General features: G+C 28.3%; 1 protein-coding gene and 1 long non-coding RNA gene across 2 annotated transcripts in view; both read right to left on the bottom strand.

The window, feature by feature from the left end:
- The window catches only part of LOC100198973 (ropporin-1-like protein), a 3705-nt gene extending 3335 nt beyond the window's left edge, over positions 1-370 (bottom strand). The window contains exon 1 of the mRNA XM_065800439.1: positions 283-370. The gene's annotated coding sequence lies outside the window, so the exon portion shown is untranslated. The remainder of the gene's footprint in view (positions 1-282) is intronic.
- Positions 371-11435: 11065 nt separating this feature from the next.
- On the bottom strand, positions 11436-15446 carry LOC136081970 (uncharacterized). Its single transcript, XR_010639301.1, has 2 exons — positions 14994-15446; positions 11436-12011 (listed from the first exon to the last, which is right to left on the bottom strand). It is a non-coding gene; the product is annotated as an uncharacterized LOC136081970 (long non-coding RNA).
- Positions 15447-16965: the final 1519 nt, after the last annotated feature.

The following is a 16965-nucleotide window of genomic DNA, read 5'->3' as shown; positions in this document are numbered from 1 at the left end:
AAAAAGATTAAACATAGCTGAACGAGTTTAAATAAACTTCTTAACTAATAAATATGTAACAAATAAATAAATAAACTTCTGAAATTAGTATATATGTAATGATTGACGCTAATTAGTAACTACTGATCGAAGTTAAATTACGATCAGTAATAACAAAAAGCTTTCTTTTAATTTTTAAATAAAGTTAATAACAAATCAATTTATTAAAATTCAACTAATTGAAAATTAAACTATATTAGCCACTATTAGAATAAAAATTATGAAGGTCAAAAATCAACTCACACTAGTAAATAAAAATTGAAAATACGTTCTTAAGTATGCAAATTTTATCAATACGCATTATAAAATATTTAAATGATATTAAAAAAATACATAGCAACCATCACAAAAACATCTAATAATAATTTGGGTAGGCAAGACTAATATATTTTTAAACTTTTAAAAGTTTGAGATTAAATAAAATATAAATATATTATTTCTATCAGGGCCGTCCCGAGGAGGGGGCGTAGGGGTGTCTAGCCCCCCTACGAATTTTATTAGTCTGCAAATGGGACACTGGAGTCGGCAAAATTGGATCTTTTTTAATCCATTTATTTAACCACAAAATTGCAAAAATTACAGCCTTACTTATAATTTTACAAAATTAGAACTTACAAAATATATTTGATGCACAAAATTACTCGACAGGATAAACAAAACATAGAAATACACGACAATATAAAAATGCAAACAACATAAATTAATAAAATTTGTTCTTTTAATAACTTATTTATGTTTTTCATTTTTGAATATATCACGAACATTTTTTCTTCTTACTTTTTTTTTATTTCTTCTGTTTATTTATTGTTTTTCTTCAGTTTTTATTCTTCAATATATTCATTGTTTTCACTTTAGTTTTTAATACTTCTTTACTAAACAAGGATCTTTAGTTTAGGTGGTCGGCAAATGTCGGCAAATGAGGACTTTTTTTTTTCTTTTTTTAGAAGTGACTCGGCAAAAATTTTTTTGGGCTTTAGTCGGCAAAAACAGCTATGTCACCTTCCTTCTCCCCCTCCCCCTCCCCCTCCCCCTCCCACATTAAAATCTCTTCAGGACGGCCCTGATTTATATATCATATATAAAATATATATAGTACATGAAGTATATAAAAATAAAAAACACAAAACGTACATATAATAAAGTACACAAAAAAGTACATAAAATAAAGTACACAAAAAAGTACATAAAATATATAAAAATAAAAAATACAAAACAAGAATTTCACAATCTTTAAAATTCGGAAAAATCTTATAAATACATCGGATGAATGTAAAGTTTGATCACTAAATATAGATATAAATGTTTGAAAATCGTTTTAAAAGAAGATTTAAAGCATTGTTGCAAATAAATAATGTTTTCCTGATATAGTGTAATGGTCACCAATACAGAACTAGACAAACTGAAGCTTTGAATTCGAAAAAGAAAGCAATGTTAATAGGGAAGACCGGGGCGAGTTGGCAGCAGGGGTAAGTTAACAAACTGCGTTTATATTCAGAACCTTTCATTCGAAGGTGACAAAAATTACATAGAACCTTTCTAATTGACCGTTTCATCAATCATTATAGAATTGTTAAGATTCGCGCATGCACGTATAAGATATTGGGATTTATGTGTTTTTTCGAAAAAAACGTAACTTATGGAATATTGCTTCCTTTTTACTTTACAAAGAAAATAGTTAGTCGTATGAAAAAAAAAAATTGTAAAAATTCCAGTCACAATTGGTTTACTATTTCCAGTCAGACTTTTTTTCAATAGTTGCCGTTTCTCAGGATCTGTAATTTCTATAATTTTTGCACTTAATAGTACATTAATAATCATTTTTATAATTTGCGCCAACATACCCCGGGATGGAGTAAGATTTTGAGGCCCCAAAAGGGCTCTAAGAAAATTTTTTTATGATGAATACAAGTTAAAAGTGTTACCTAAATTTATTCTCTCTAAGACTGCGCTTTGATATTTACAAAAAATTTTGTCGTTAGAGCTACAGAGCTCAAAGAGTAAAAACAGGCGCAATTAGCCCCTAAACTTTTATTTTTTTTAAACAAATTCACTCCTAACAAGGCTAAACCAACCACTAATTAAAATGGGAGTCAACAGAAAACAATAAAGTGAGCAATTAAGAGAAGATTTAAAAACTGTATTGTCAGAAAAACATGAAGATGAGAAAGAGTTCCAAAGCACCGATGTTCACAGAAATAAAAACTAGATGAAAACAACTTTTCAGCGACGAGTATTATTTATTAAAAAGAGAAACAGATGCAATCGTACGAAAATAGGATAGAGGCTCATGCTTCAGCTAAGAAGTGAAAAAAAAAATTTTGCAATGAATTGTATATATGGTTTCCGTTTTAGGTCAGTAGTGAACGATAATTTATAAAGGTGTAAAGTAAAGAACTCAATCGCTGCTACTCGTTAATATAGGAATATTAACAATATTGCTATAATTGTTAGCAGTAAATAACTGAACTTGATTTGGATTAAAATTTACAAGCGTTTGCAAGATCCAAACTTTCCAAGAAGATAAATCAGATACAAGGTCGGCGGCTTCTTTTGAGCGAGTTTGTTGTGAATAATTTGTTTATTTTTATATCAGTAATTTATTTGGCAAGTTTATTTCTTGATAAATTTAAACATTTAAACCATTAAGTTTAAAAAAAGCTATTAAAAAGCAACTTGAACTGGAAGAAGTTAAGAAAAGAAGAAGTTAAAAGTGGAAGTAACAAATTTAATTATCGATAACTCAAACTTCACAGGAACCAACTGTTCATCTGTAAACAAAAGTACCGTACTTATTACATTTTGGTCTGCAAATATGAATCTTATGGATGGAATCTGTTGTACCCTTCTCATTTATTGATAGCAACAACCAAACTTTAAAATGCTTTACAACATTCAACCATATTACGAACTTTCAACAATACTACGAACTTTTAACCATATTACAATGGTTATAACTAGTTTTTACCTTTCTAAAAATTTATAATAAACTTTCAGAGATATTTGACCGGTTGGTTGAAGTTAAGGCTTGGTATTTGACCACTACGTGGGGGTAAAAACTTACTTTTTATTGATTTTTGTCCCAGCAGCATTCACCTTTCTTTTTTAGAAATGTGTTTTATGTTTATAAAGTTGTAAATATATTATCAATTTGGCACCTCTTAAAAGTTTAGTTTCCTAAGCTTATTATCAAAGGTATTGTAACAAATCTTTGCACAATATCTGTCGTGATTTTAAAGGTGGCATGTGTTACATAATTATCTAACAATAAAACATGTTGTCTTCCAATATTTAGCTGGTACAACTACTTCAAGTAACCATGTAATAAATGTATTTTTTTCGGAATTTATTGTTGTGAATATCTTTGATCCAAGTATTATACAAACAATTCTTCAATTAGTATACAATAAAAGATTTCACTGAAGTAGTTGTTCACAGTATATATTTTTGTTGCCAATGAGTTTTAATCAGTAGGGGAAGTTGGGGTACAATGTATTGAGAGTCACAGTGAATAATTAGGCATATTCTCAAAGATCAGAATTTTATTCATCTTGACAATGTAATCGTTTTATATTCTCAGATATCAGCAATCTTTATTTATAGTTGTTACCACATAATTTTCGACTACCGGTTTTTAGTAGTTAATTTTTGTTTTTGGCTAACTAAATTAAGTTTTTTTAACTTCCTTATGTTTATTATGGAGATGATGGTAGAAATAATTTTAAAAGTTGAAGTTTTTCATTCAGATTATTGATATTTATGCTTCATTTTAGTAGTTTAGCATTTCCTTTAACAACACTCACGTCCCAAGAAATTAGACTTAAACTTAATATGTTATGGTGGGGCACCATGAATCGGAGTACAGTAAATCGGTTGATTCACTATGGCTCATTAATGATCTTAAAGTTAAATTCATGCATATTTAACAAACAAACTACATTAAAATGAATTTATTAGTTTCAAGTTATAAATTATAATATTTGAGCAAGTTTTTAATTTTTTTATATTTTTATAAGTTTTGCTATCAATGAAATTCTTTTGTTTTTCTTCTCAATTTTCAAAATGTCTATTATTTCGATTTTATACTAATATAACTAATAAAAGTATGCTAAAAGTATAGTGTTCTGTGTCTTTACTCCCTCAGCCTCAAAGTTATTTGACCATGCTCCTATTCGCAATCATTAATTTAAAGCTGTGTTTATTGATTCACTGTGCCCCAGTATTGGGGCACAGTAAACCACGTAACACAACTCACTTTAAACCTTTCTTTGAGCCGTAAAATAATAAATATTTTGGTTTTAATGATTTCTTTTCATGAAGTACATATATCTCAATCCTTCCGCCTTAAAAAATAAAGTATATACTTTAACTTTTGCTCAATTTATAAAATAAAGAAATCCAATCCACTGTGCCCCAACTTCCCCTATTTTGTTCATGTGCAAAGCCTCAGTAATAGCATAAACACGATACTGCACAAAAACGTTGTTAAAAGTTGAACTAAATATTTCGGCAGCACATAATATAAACCTTTATAGTAATAATTTGTTCGCTTTTTCTTTCAAAGTTTCTTGTGAGCATATAATAACTGTGATATCTAATAGTAATAAATTTATATAACCAATGTTTGTAAGTTCTGTTGTTGCTGTTTTTTAAAAGATAATTATTTTGTGCATAATGAAAATAATCAACTTCCACCTTGGTCAAGAAGGTCAAGAAGATCACTACAATTAAGGAGACTACTTTAATTGTGTTTACAACCCTCTCTCAACTCTATAACTTCGAAACACAAACCTTGACGAACAAGGCTGCTGCATAAAGAAACAAGCTGAGCGTGGTACTGTCAGGAATGTGGTTGTTATCAAACTCGGAACTTCTCGCTTATAAAGCAAACGCTCTTCCACTACACCTCTATTGCCTACTTAATTGGCAATTTAAGTTTATGCTATTATAATATTATGCAAGATCTAAAATAAAAAAGTTTTATAATATCCTATTCATTGCTCTTTTATAGAGGTTTTAAGTTGAAGTTATTTTTACTTCAGATTTTTTTAAACCACTCCTTCGAGAAGGTTGACATGAAAGAAAATGAATTAAAAACGCATCTTTTTTTCATTTTTTGACCATTTTTCTAAATATTTAAAACCTTCAAAAAATGAGGGGGTCCTAAACTTTATGTGGCTGTATCTTTTGAGCGTCAAAATATATCTTGATAAAGTTTGAAGCCTAATTACAATTTATTTATTTATTTTTATTTTAGGTGCCCCAACAAGTCCTAACGGTCGTGTCACAGAGCACCGCGGAAGTGTATTTAACCAGGAAGTTCACGCCTCCTTCCTTACCGTGACGCGAAAATATGTCCAGAGCTCGTTTCGAACCTGGGTCTCCTGCTTATAAAGCAAGCGTTCTAACCACTACGCTACGGCCACACGGCACGCCACGGCCACACATTTATGATGGGATTCAAGATAATGTTTTGTTTCTTTTCAAAAATTACTTTCCCTCAACCAGGGGGATGCAAAAGGCGTTTTTCAAGGGTGTTTCTACTCTTGTTTGCAAATCACGTGGTTTGTGCCTGAAATTGAAGTTAATTTTATTTAGAGACTAATTACAAATGATCTTATATCAAACTAATGGCATAAATACGATAATTTAGACAAATTAGTCTCAATAAACTACGTCAATTGTCTGATAATTTGTTTAAATTAAACAATTTGTTAGAGTATTGATTTATAAAATTTTAAAAATCTAATACAGAAAATACTAAATAAAAACGTTTATGTGCAAAATGAGTCTGCAAAAAGCATGATCTCATGCAGAAAATAGGAGATGGATATGTCTCTGTTGTATCAATAAAGACAAAAAATGTCTATCTTTGGAGAAGAACGATTCATTAATTCATCTGATCAGAGACTTTGTGGACCCTGGGTTAAGTCTGAGCCTAAGTTCTCATCCGTCTGGAATTTGTGGAAACTGCAAGACAAACTTATATTTAAAACAGAAAGGTAAAGCTATCAGTAAAGCTGTGGAGACTTCCTGGATAAATGGTCGTTATCAAGTTAAAAAGTTGGGAAGAATTAAACAAAAAGATGGTAACCGCAATTGTGCTATTTGCTGCCTTGGGTAGTGTACTAAAAGTAATAACACACTTAATCTTTCTGAATTCACCTACATAGAATCTGAAAAGATTACATTCGAAAAAAGAAATTCATTTTGCTCAGAATGCTGTCAAATGTTGTGTCCTGTGTATGTTGGTCCTGGTATTCAGCACCCTTGCAGCAAAAAAAAAACACTATCCAAAATCTTCACGTCTTAATTGCTTCAAAGAATCAAAATATCGCTGACAGAGTTGTTTCTTGTACGCTAAAAAAATATCTGTTGTTGGTGATACTAAAAAAATAAAACTTGCAATAGGAAGAAAAGCTCTTCCTTTTAAAGTATACAAAGACCGATCACCTATAAGACATATAAGAACTGAAACAATCATGAACTTGAAGATAAACCATGATCTTCCAAATTGTGCAGTGTTAGGAATAATGAAGGAGATAAGAAAAGATGTTGGACGATCTGGAATACAGGAGAACACTTATGCTGAAGTTACGAACAGGTCACGCTAATTGAATAGGTTTTACGATGTAATAAAATGTCAGCTCAAGACCGGTAAAAAATATTTTGAAAAAGATATTGTTTATTGTACTGACCTATCTATGCTTGTAACTGAATTTTGTTCCTTCAGAAAAATAGATATTTTTAATTCTTTTGTACGTGTTGGTATTGATGGAGGGCAGGGATCTCTAAAGATTGTCATGAACGTGTTTGACCCATCAGTATTAGATTTTCAACCAAGAAACCAGAAGTACACAGGGGTTAACAAAGTGATTATCTTAGGCATAGTTCGAAACGTAGAAGAGAATCATCACAATCTGAAAACACTTTTCCAACTCCTTCAACTCAATCAATTGAAGTTTACCTTAGCTTCTGACCTCAAATTGATCAACATCATCATTGGATTATCAGTAAGTATCTTATTTCACTTATATTTTATATTTTAAGTAAGCAATACCTAAAAGTAAACAATACCTAAAAGTTATTTTTCGGATACCTATAAGTTATTTTTCGGACTTTCGGTTCACTAGCAGATGAATTCAAAAAATACCAATTTGATGATAGACCTCGTATACAGATGCAATATTAAAAAAATGTTACTTATCCATGTTTGTCGGATGAGAAATTGACTGAAGAAATTATCAACATAATTCCACCACCTGAATATTATATTTAGTTAGTAAAACTATTGATCTCCTCTTCACTGATAAAAATCAGAAAGAGTTTCTTGAAAAGAAAATGGTTATCAGACATGGCTATAATGGTGGTGGTTTTGATGGACCTAACTGTGCCAAAGTTTAAACATCATTGAACGAAATTAACCCTTTATTCTCCAATTGAATATCTGGAATGTATTGAAACCCTGAGGATGTTTAAAGAAGGTACTTCATTGCTTTTTAATTTTTTTAAAATGCTTCTTAGAAAGTTTTTTAATTCAATTAGTGCAAATAGGGGACTACTGACCTACCAGTCTAAATAAAATTAGGAGACACGAAATGTTAATACTATTATTTTCAGCAAGTTATTATTTGGTTAAATTTTGTTTGATTTTGTCGCTGAATGCTGTTTGGGATGAAACTCGATATATCCTACAAAGAAAAAATAGACAAGTTTGTGGAGTCCATGCTTCACTTAAAAGTATATGCCCATGATGTATTCGCAATGAAAATTTCACTTGGATAGAAGCTTCACATAATCAAGTTCCTTCTCAAGGAGTATCTCGATAGACAGAAAATCCCGCTTGGTATTACATCAGAACAAACATCTGAAGCAGTGCATAAAAACTTAAACAAGACACTGAAAAGGTTCGTTGTATCTAAGAAAAACGTCCATCACGGTGAAAAGCTAAGAGCTATGGTTGTTGAATACAGTTCAACGAGATTATAAGAAGATTTTTCAAGAATATATTTATATTGAAAAAATACCTATTTTTTATTTTTGTAACATTATAGTTTTTAAAATACTGTTTGTGGCATTTCATTTGTCTGATTTTGTTATCGGAGATTTATTCATGGTTTGTGTGTGCCAGTAGAGATGGAAAATTTGTTGCATTCCTAATAGATTTTTGACAAGAAGATAATTGAAACTATTATTTTGCTAATATTCATCAAAATGATAAATTTTTGGTAAAAATCATGGCAGTCAGATCACAGGGACAGGAATATCCTTGAAAAATGACCCCTGCATCCCCCCGATTGAGGGAAATTATTTTTTGAAAAAAAAAATTCTTTATCTTGAATTTAAACATAAATTGTAATTAGGTTTCAAATTTTATCAAAATATATTTTGATGCTCAAAAAATTAAGCCACATACAGTTTAGGACCCCTCATTTTTTGAAGGTTTTAAATATTTAGAAAAATGGTCAAAAAATGAAAAAAGATGCAATTTAAATTCGTTTTCAATTGTTTTATTTCATGTCAACCTGCTCAAAAGAGTGGTTAAAAAAAATCTGAAGTAAAAATAACAATGAGCAGTGTATTTGATAATGCCATGGTTCTTTTAATTAAGAAACAAATAAGAATTGATCAATCAACGACTTCCTCATTGATAATATTATAGCTACTAATTTAGTAAACAAATCTATTAAAAAAAGAATTATTAAAAAAGACGTTTCTGACTACTTGCTTGTTTTCTTTCCCTTTAATATTGACATGAAATCATCACCAAACATATACCAAGTTTGTTTTCAACATATTTTTAATGAAAGAACTTTAGAATCTTTTAAAGTGCAAATTTAAAAATATACATATAAAAGAACAAAATAAAGCTTTGTGGAATAAACGGCAGCGTTTTAAATTAACTAAAAAGCTATTTACGTAATTGACAGTAGTTTGTATGCGTTGATATAGTATCAACAGTAAGTTTAGTTAGTTTTACCTTTAGAGTTCCTCAGGCTTCAATATTAGGGTCGCTTCTCTTTTCTACTTACATCAATACATACACTCATGTTTGCAGATGTCAAAATTTTGTATTTTTTAAGTTTTAAGTTTATATCAATTGGCAAATATAGCAAAAAAAAAGTGAACTCAGTATTGATAATTGAGAAACACTGGAAGTAATTGTCGTGTATTCTGATCCTTCATATAAAACCTTTTTCTTTCTTCTGATTTTTGGTCTTCTTTGCTTATTATGAAGCCAAATTGCGATTCTTATAAATGATCAATAATTGATCACTTCTTAAAACCTTTTTAAATCAGACTGCCGTTTTCTCGCGTATGTACTTTGTATTTATAATCGCTAGTTGTATTCTTAGAAGCAATAAAATGTTCTATGTATATAAAATTTTATCAAGTTTTTTTTTAAATTATGTTTTAGCCAAATTTAAAAGATAATCTTTACGTAAACTCTTTACGTAAAACTTTTTGCTTATCGCTTGAGTAGTTTGTTAAAAACAGCATTATTTTAAAAATTGAATTTACTTTAAACAGTTTTTATCCTTTGAACCTTTGAAAAGTTTCGTTATAGTATTGATGAAATCTATAAATAAAAATGTCAAATGGTTCGAGGATTTTTTGGGAAATCTCGAAATTTGATTAGCCAATCCCGAATCTCAGAATTAGTAAATTCTCGAAACCCACCCAAGTCAAAAAGTAATAATATGATCCTACAAGGATTGGAAACAAAAAATTTTTTAGACTTAAACCCCATTAAATTAAAACGCATAGGTTAAAAACTGTTTATAGTTAATAAATCCTATAGTTCCTATAGGACTTTTAAGCGAGGGCATTTTGTTGTTTGACAATACTCCATAAAAACATTGTACAATTATTTTTTTTAATTCTTAAGGGGCAAACAGATTTTATCTGTTAACCAGCCTTGCACCTTTTCTTTATCTATTAGGCTGGCGAAGATATATTTTTAATACATTGTTTCCAGTTTAGAATATTGAATGCTGGATCTTCTTAACTCATTGTATGGGTTTTGTCTGTGTCTTTGTTTACATGACTAGGTAACTCATTGTATTATCTCCTAATGAGGATAAAGCTCTAAAACTCAGTTTTATGGTTCTAAGGCCGGCTGGTAGTCAGGTTTCCCGAACTCTATGGTCACTCTCAGAGAGGCTGTTTCCATCAACAGTTGTATCTATATATAAATATCAAAGCACTAAAAGTGCCATGTTGCGCATGGATGTTGTTCTTGTTCGTAATTTTGGTGAGCATTGTCGTGGCCACATTAGGAGCCCTTTGTTACGGCTCAGGGTTTATTAATAGTAATGAGGCAATTGCTTGGGCTATTAGATAGTGTAATAAGTACTATCAATGTTTTGAGTTAAGTTCTTTAACAAATTCGAAAAAGACTAAAGTATCAAAAACTACAAAAAAACAATATCATCACCAAGTTCGCTAAACTTATTATTCACTCATATTCGTGGTCTTCGAAGTAAATTTTTCTTCTGTTAAGTCTTATCTCTTGCAAAGTTCACCAGACCTACTTGCTTTTTGTGAGACTAATTTGAGTTAAGTTGTCTCATCTTGTAATTTTAGTGTTGATGATTATCTTCCTTTAATTCGTAATTAAAGGAAGATTATTTTCCTAGGCCAACTATATGACTCCAATAGTCATATAGTTGGCCTGGGAATCAACATTTTTAAAATTCCACCCATTTGTCGGACAACTAAGTTTAAATACACTATTCTTTTATGTGCTTTCGTTTAGCAAAACTTCATTTTATCGGCTTTCTCTCTGTTCTATATCTACTCTTTTCGATACAATTTTTGATCAAATTGACCACGTCCTCTTTTTCCTTCAGCCAATATCATTGTTATTGGTGACTTTAGCCAACAAACAGGTTAGTTCATTGCCTGACTTTCGTATCATTCCAGCTTTTGTATCCAAATTAATTTCCCGCTTGCAAAAGTGTTCTCTGGAGAAATCGTCTATACTTTCAAAACAATTTAACAAATGCTTACCAGATTCTTGTTTTCCGTCCTGTTGGAAAGCGGCATCTATTATCCTTATTTTCAAAACTTCTAGAGCAATCTGACTCGTCTAACTACCGTCCCATTAGTCTTCCTCCAAGGTTTTTGAGTTTCCTTTATCTTATTTTCTATAATTTATATAATATAATTTGCAATCTTATAAACCGCCTGTCAGTTGTTATCTTGCTCTATAAACTTCATCTTTTTTCTTCTTGTAACATTCGATTCTAATAGTGGTTGCTTGCAGCCTTGTTGATGTCAAAAAAAAAAAAAGTGAAGATGTCAAAAAAAAAAAAAAAAAGAAGTTTAATAACGAAGTTTAATTTTGATAAAATAAGAACAATGGTTAAACACTACTAAATAAATAAATACAAGACTTTATTTAAAAAACTTTATTAAAAAAAAAGGATAAAAAGAGTACTTGTGTTGTGCCATTATTATTAAATGAATATTATGCTACGCTATACAGTATTATTTATTTGTAAAATTTATAAATTTTGGTATATTTATGAATGTTTTTTTATAATGTGTACTCTAATGTCCATTTATGAAAAATATCGCATTGAGGTTTACCAATAGTTAAAAGTGGATCAGATTCATGATTTCTTCCGTCAAGGTATTTTCCACTTGAAACACTTTTGATGGCGTATTGATCTCTATCATTTACTTTTTCGAATTGCCATTGAAGAAAGTTATCCCCAATTGGGTTTCGATTTGTAAGAAGAGGATCGCATTCATTACATCTTCCATCTAAATATTTGTTGCTAGAGACGCTTTTAATAGCGTAGTTACCATTCGGCAAAGGTTCAATGATCCAACTAAGAAAAATATCACCACGTGGATCTCGATCTGTCAACAATGGATTTGACTCGCCGCCACGTCCATCAAGGTATTTTTTACTTGAAACGCTTCTAATTGCAACTGGCATAATTTATATTAAAAAAGGTTCAGTTCTATAAAAAAATTTAACTAATCGTTAATATTACATTATTATCTTACAATCTTACCACTAAATATTCCACATAATGAAAACGATAATATTATTCCACATAGCTAACACGATGCTCTCTATCAGTAAGATATCTGTACAAAAATTATTTTGTTAATCTTTGTTAAATACCAGCAACTCTCCCCTATAATTTTTTTTATTTATGTATATATGTATACATACATACATACATACATACATACATACATACATACATACATACATACATACATACATACATACATACATACATACATACATACATACATACATACATACATACATACATACATACATACATACATACATACATACATACATACATACATACATACATACATACATACATACATACATACATTCATACATACATACATACATACATACATACATACATACATACATACATACATACATACATACATACATACATACGTACATACATACATACATACATACATACATACATACATACATACATACATACATATATATATATATATATATATATATATATATATATATATATATATATATATATATATGATATATATATATATATATATATATATATATATATATATATATATATTTATATATATAATGGAAAAAGGTATGCCAAGCAAAAAAAACAATAATTGAATTTTTGAAATTTGAAAAAAGATTTATTTCTTTTAAATAAATATATAAATGATAAAAAAAAGCAATAGAGGCCTTTCACTATTTTCATCAGTAGTGCTATGTTAAAAATGTTTTATTTATGTATATATGTGCTATGTTGTAAAGTCGCACCTGGTACCACCCGTTTATACTTCATTTAAAAATACTATTTTTAAAACCAATCATTAAAAGTATATAAAAAAATTGGTTGTTTTACAAATATTGTAAACACAAATAATTAATTACAATATCATAAATAAATAAAAATTAAATGTATACAAAAAAATTAGATAAGTGAATCAAATAATACACTGTTTTTCTGATAGTAGGAAACAATATCTTCCCAGTATACACACAAACGTCTACTAAACGTTTAAACAACGTTTCAACAAAACGTTCAGATTTGGCCAATTATCCGTTTAGAATGAAATCCAGATTAACGTTTAAAACAAACATTCATAAAACGTCTATATTCAAACGTATTTTAGACGTCTATTATAGGATTGTTTACGTATATAAAGCGTAAAGATTTGGTTTAATTTACGTTTAAATCTAATCTAATTAACGTATATAAAGCGTTTAGATTTAGTCTAAGTAAACGTATATTAAACTTGTCTATTAGTTTCTTTGATTTAGTTAACGTAAATTTAATTTATTTAAGTTTTAAAACTAATATAAGTTAAAATTACGTTACAACTTTTTAACTTTATGTAAAAGCTATATAAGTCGTGAAGTTTATAAATAGGATATAGTTGTAAAAGTAATGAGAGTTATAAATAAGATATAGTTATAAAAGACATGGTCTTATTTTTTATATTTTTTATAACTATTATAATATATTTATAAACTTTTATACTACACTACTTATACTTTTATTATATAAAAATATTCATAAAGATATAAATTTATATAAAACATTTTCATATAGTAGGCATTTAGATAAATGTTCGTGCACTATACTTGTTTATGTTTCGATAATTAATAAAAATTGAATGATCAAGCTTTTGGCAGTGGAAATATTATATTAAAAAATTTTTATCAAATATTTTTTAAATATAGTCTCAGCAGGAAATAAAAGTTTACATTAGGATTAAGTCAAAGATTACTTATAAAAGAGATTTTTAACTTTTTAGCTCCTGACACTCGTTTATTATTTATTAATCAGTCGTTTTGCTTTCAGTTGTTATAAGGAAGTAAATCATGTAAACGCATCTAAATTAATTATTTAGCCAATAAAAAGTAACTTTTTAATAATTTTTTTTATTTTGTTGTAATTATGCCTATTTAAACCGCGTGACTTATGCTGTTATGTGAGTCTTCTGACCAATGGCTATATTACTATATTATAATATAATAAACGTTTATTAAACGTCGATCAAACCTTTAGAATAACAACTTATATTAGTCAATATTGTAAGCGTTTGATTGACGTTTAATAAACGTATAAATTAAAAGATTTAAAGCGTAGATTTTAAATCTATAAATGTTTACGTTTAATTTAGGTAGATTAAAGGTTTACAATATTGACTAATATAAGTCGATATTCTAAATATAGATCGACGTTTAGTAAACGTATATTTAAAAAAGTTTGAAATATATATTTCAAATCAGGCGTCATTTTTTAGTCAATAATAGGTCGCTAAACGTTTTATCTATTTTTCGACCGATTTCGACTAAATATTGACCAATTCTAAACCAATCTGCGTTTACTGGGAATAGAATATTTGGCAGATATTTTGGATATGCCTTAAATTCACTAATATATATATACACACACACACACACACACACACACACACACACACACACACACACACACACACACAAACACACACACTAATATATATTTTAAATAAGTTAGAAGATAAAAAATAAATTAAATGTAAATCGGTAACTAAAGCGTATGTTTAGCAAACTACTTTGTACGCATGTTGTATTAAATATGAAACTTAAATATATAAGTATGCAACTAAAATATATTAGTATGCAACTAAAATATATAAGTATGCAACTAAAATATAGTAGTTAAATAAGTAAATATACAACTAACATATTTACTTAATTGCTGAATTCGATCCGTTTCTTAAAGAGCACATACAGAAATGTTCAGGAAAAAACACTCTGTTTCTTACCTAACCAAAACTGTGTATGAAGAAATTATTACATTAATGGCGAAAAAAGTAACAAAAACAATTATAGAGGAAGTCAATTCGACAAAATATTATGTAAACATATTTGTTCAAAATAATAAGCAGCGTATAAAAATGTATAGAAAGCAACAACTTACCAAAAAAAAAATTATATTATAAATACCTAATATTTAGTCATTGCTAGCTCAAACTATTTATCTCTGAAAATTAAATAAACTTTTAAGATGTCAAATTTATAAAATTTTAAATGATCGATTATCAAAAAACTAATTATGAGTTATATAATAAAAAAATGATTTATTCACAAACAAATGCAAAAGCAGATATATTAGAGAGTTTTTCGTTGTTGTCATTTTATCAAAAGTACCATATGTACCAAAAGTACCATGCCGTGCAAGCTTTAGTATTTTCAAAAATGAATAAATTATCAAGTTTTTAGGTGATTACCGTAATTATCGATAATACTCTGATGTAATTTATATTGTTTACAAAAGGTTTTACGATTCGTTTATAAGTATGTTGGCTTGATAATGCCTAGCAACAGCAATTAGCCTTCCGTTTACGTAGTGTGCCTTTTGCTATGGTAGAAACTTTTTTATTATTAAGACAAAGTTTTATAAAAAAGCTATTTCAAAAATTTCACACTGTTTTATATAAAACTTTATGTTTGTTTATCCAGAGAAGCATCTAATTATATATATATATATATATATATATATATATATATATATATATATATATATATATATATATATATATATATATATATATATATATATATATATATATATATATATATATATATATATATATATATATATATATATATATATATATATATATACATATATATACATACATACATACAGGGGCGCCCAAAGCATTTTTTGGTCTTTAAGATAACAAACTTCCAGACATGGAGCAAATTCCAAACATTTATATGTTATACTTATGTCAAATAAGGGTGCTTTGCAAAAAATTGCGATGATTGGAGCTTGGGAACAAAAAAGCCCCAAAAATTTAGCTCCCCCTGCCCTAAACGTGAGAGCGCCAAGTTAATGAAATATTTTTTGTATTATTTTCAACTAGACTTATATTCATCAATAAATTTTAAATTTCATAGTAAAATATTTAAGCGTTCAAAAATTATGACCATTTTAAGTTTAAATGCCCTCAGTTTGAGGGGGTTGCAAATTTTATATTGTCATAATTTTTGAACTCTGAGAGATAATACTATGAAACTTAAAATTTATCGATGAATATAAGTCTAGTTAAAAATAATAGAAAAAATATTTCATCAACTTGATGCTCTCACATTTAGGGCAGAGAGACTAAATTTTTGGGGCTTTTTTATTCCCAAGCTCCAATCATCGAAATTTTTTGCAAAGCATCCTTATTTGACATAAGTATAAACATATAAATGTTTGGAGTTTGCTTTATGTCTGGAAGTTAGCTATCTTAAAGACCAAAAAATGCTTTGGGCGCCCCTGTATACATATATATATAAATATATATATATATATATATATATATATATATATATATATATATATATATATATATATATATGTATATATATATATATATATTTATATATATATATATATATATATATATAATATATATATATATATATATATATATATATATATATATATATATATACATATACAGTGGCGGATCTATATATGGGCTAATAGGGCTAAAGCCCGGGGCCCCGACCAGTAAGGGGCCCGTATGAAAAGATAAATTTTACATATTATCGTGAATATTCATTTATCAAATGTAAAAGTGGTTAAATAATTAATTATTTCAAACATAAGTAAGTGTATGTGAAAATTCAAGCGAACGAAAACTAAATTTTTAGAATAGAGAATAAAAATTGTATTGGCATTGTTATCGCTACGATGATGTTCAAATGCTTTTGTATTGAAAAATTGTTAAGTGTCTTTGCTAGCTTTTGTAAAAATAGTGCACCTGCGACTCAGCTTTAAATGATTAAGTTTATTTTTGTGCAAATTCCACTGATTATTTTTCATTTGCTCGGTATTAAAATTATAACATATTAAATAAAATTTACATAAATTTTATTTCTATATAGGTTTAACG

The sequence above is a fragment of the Hydra vulgaris genome, chromosome 06 (assembly GCF_038396675.1).
Source record: "Hydra vulgaris chromosome 06, alternate assembly HydraT2T_AEP".
Classification (NCBI taxonomy): Eukaryota; Metazoa; Cnidaria; class Hydrozoa; order Anthoathecata; family Hydridae; genus Hydra; species Hydra vulgaris.
Note: the sequence above shows the minus strand (reverse complement) of the source record. Positions and strands in the feature narration are given on the sequence as shown.